Source organism: Leucoraja erinacea, unplaced genomic scaffold, assembly GCF_028641065.1.
Source record: "Leucoraja erinacea ecotype New England unplaced genomic scaffold, Leri_hhj_1 Leri_752S, whole genome shotgun sequence".
Classification (NCBI taxonomy): domain Eukaryota; kingdom Metazoa; phylum Chordata; class Chondrichthyes; order Rajiformes; family Rajidae; genus Leucoraja; species Leucoraja erinaceus.
The window spans coordinates 61,921-65,186 of NW_026576677.1; the positions used below are offsets into that span (position 1 = coordinate 61,921).

Genomic DNA, 3,266 nt, shown 5'->3' on the forward strand with positions numbered 1-3,266 from the left:
CCATCCTGCCATATTGACAATGTGGTCAACCAGGACGTCCATTCGTTCAGCCGCTGATGTCGATGCTGTCCTAGTGGAATGGGATTTAAATGTATTAGTGTCTATTCGGGCAGCTTTCAGTACCTGTTTGAGCCACCGTGAAATGGTTTGGCTCGTTAGCCGGCCATGAGGTTTCTTGTGGCTGACCCATAAGGCTTTTTCACTCCCTCTGAGATTGTGGGTTGTGTCTATATATTGTTGTAGATGGGTCACCACACACAACTTTGGCTCTGGTGGGTAGTCCCAGAATACCACCAGTGGATTGGGCGTTCCTGGCCTGCTTTGTTTCACCAGACTTAGAATGATGAACGTAATCTGGTCTGGGGCGACCACCATGTTGTCCAGTCTTAATTTGTGCAGCGACTGGGCCCTCTGAGCGGATACGAGTGCCATTAACATGAGCGTCTTTAATCTTGAAATGTACATACTCGACACACTTATTTAGTGATGTTAAGTCAATGATGATGCGACGTCCACCATCTTTTTTGGTTTTAGTAAATATATTCGATACAAATTCGAAAGGTTCATGTTTGGTCTTTTCGATGACCCCCTTTGCGATAAGTATCACCAGTTCAGCTTGTCCCTCCCGTTCCTCGGAGGGAGTAAGTACCCTTTGGGGCCAATGTTGAACTGGCGGCAATATCTCTGATATAAACTGAAATTTCTATCCACTAATGCTGTTGAGTATATACTTGTTACTCGTGACAGTACCCCATGCTTCTTTAAACAAGTGTAATCGCCCCCTGTTAGTAGAGCACCCTTGTTCTCTATATGCTGGCAGGAACCAGACCCACCTACCTCCATGGTTATGGGTATTCTTCTGTTTCCTCCCGGTCCAACGAGTCTTGCACGTCGTGTGACGTGGTGGGGGTGGCACATTTTCCCTGGGGCCTGCTCTGGGCGCTGGCCTGAAAGGCTTACAGGATTGGCATGCAGGCCCCGACCTTTCACCAGTACCATGAGGTATACCTAGCTGGTGGATGCGTTAGAGGTACTGCTGACTGGTTTACGTGTGGTGCTCATTTCAGACCCTGCCCCCTTAAGCCGATATTTTTGACACGTCGTCCAGTTTTATAAAACTTGGCTTGATCCCAGATCCTGCTGTCTGGCTGAGTTGTTGTGAGGTCAGCGTTCTTACACTCCTGTAAATTTTTAGTTGAGGGCAGGTTTTATAACTTCCTGAGATGTTGTGGAGCACTGCGAACAGTAGGGTCAGGTGTTTTGCCATACTACCCTGACCTTCTGGAAGAGCATGCAAATGATAGCCGACATCAGTCATCTCGCTAGTGGTGAAGCCACATAGCGGCCACACCCAGCAGCTGTTCCTGATCCTGTACCTCAAGCATACTCCCGATGTTGTTCAGCCAGTGACCCCTCTGCTTGACCAGCTCAGCTCTGGTTCCCATCAATCCCTCGACAAGGGAGATGGCCAGTGCGATAGCACTGGTGTGGGAGTGTTAGCTCCCTTGGCGGACTTGCCCATGCTCCTGAGGCAGTCTCGCTGGAGTATTTAAGCTCCATGACCTTCCTCTGGCTTGGGGAAACAGATATTCTTGTTTCTTGTTTGAAGTGCTGATCCCATCTTCCGTGTCTGTCTCCAGCCTGAGGTTGGTCCTGACCTTGTTGTTAGAGGCTGTCTGCCGTTTTCGGGCGGCATTTCAGCGGTTCACGGGCGGCGAGTCTCCTTGTCGGGAGTCCGCAGGGGTGCCGGCCGGTTTTTAAATTTCCCTCCAGTCCGCTGCTGTTGGTCAGACAGCTGTTTAGCGGACCGGGCATCAGCGCAGCACCCGTGTCTGTGGACCGCAGCGTGTGCGGTCCCGTTGCCGCCTCTCCCCCCTCCACTGTCGGCTCCTTCCCTGGAGTCGAACGGGGGCCGCTTCCCTCTCCTGCTTTGCTCCCCCTGGAGCAAAAAAACAAGGCAAAGACCGGCTTTAGTCTGAAGGTAAGTACTTACCTAACGTTCCTTTCTTTCAGGCTTGTAGCGGGAGCGCCCGACTCTCGCCTGGCCGCTGTTGCACTGCTGGCGTAAAAGCGCGCCTGCGCACTGAGCGGGTTCCTCACGTAGTCACTCACGTGACTCCGAAGTAAAATCCAGCATCTGCAGTTCCTTCTTACACACAATGCCCTCTATTTCCCTGTGCAGTCTCTCACTTCACTCTCCCTACACTCCGACATAGACATCCTCCAGAACAAAAACCCTGCGTTACACTATTTCCATGCCGACCAGATATTGCCCATCTACTCGCAGCCCATTTCCCACCCACCTGTCCCGTAGACTACTACCCTTCGGTGATTATCAGAGATACCCCCCTTGTTCTACCCATTCCCCGCTCCCCCACTCTCTTTACTACTGGACATGAACGTGTTTATCTCTGTATCAACGTTGCAATGAAGAACACGGGAGCTGAACCATTGGCTCTACGATTTCCTGTTCTATACCATGGGGAGATGTTATTAGGTGAAAGCAGGAGAATGGGGTTAGGAGGGAGAGATGGATCAGCCGTGATTGAATGGCGGAGTAGGCTTGATGGGCCGAATGGCCTAATTCTACTCCTATCACTTATAACCAGAACGCAGCTTCATGCAGCAGAGAATATTATGAACTAATTGGTCAACGGCCGAGCACAAGGTGGACCATGACGTCACCCACGGATTCTCCAATAAAACTCATAAAATGATGCAATGAAGCGTTTGTTGAAATAGGTATTTCCCCGAACGAAAGGAAATATATGTTCTGCACGCGTGTGAATCGACGGTATTTTCTCAAAAGTATCCATTGATAGAATAGCAGAGGATGGTTTCGATCCATCGACCTCTGGGTTATGGGCCCAGCACGCTTCCGCTGCGCCACTCTGCTCTGACAGAAATATTCTCAGCGCATGTGCTCCTTTTTGCAAATTTCGGTGATTTCATCTCTTACCTCACGACGTTTGCCGGCTTTGCTTTCTTTTCTCACGTACCCACTTATATCTTCCATTTGTTTCTCCATCTTACTTTCTTTATTTCTTACTCTCTGTCCCATTCCGTTGTTATGACTGTGTTGTCTGTCCCGCTCGGATAAACCGTGCCAGTGGTTTTCGCAATGAATTTTAAATTATATAAATTACCCAGGAAATTTGCCGGCGTGACGGCGATCAGCAAGACTGTTCTCCCGGCTGAGACTCGCCCGTTGCACCCCCGGAGATAGACACAAAATTAATTGAATTGAAATGAATTGAATACATTTT

At 49.6% G+C, this 3,266-nt stretch overlaps 1 non-coding gene across 1 annotated transcript; it reads right to left on the reverse strand.

Moving 5' to 3' along the window:
* Positions 1-2,824: 2,824 nt before the first annotated feature.
* Positions 2,825-2,896, reverse strand: trnam-cau (transfer RNA methionine (anticodon CAU)). Its single transcript has one exon. It is a non-coding gene; the product is annotated as a tRNA-Met (tRNA).
* Positions 2,897-3,266: the final 370 nt, after the last annotated feature.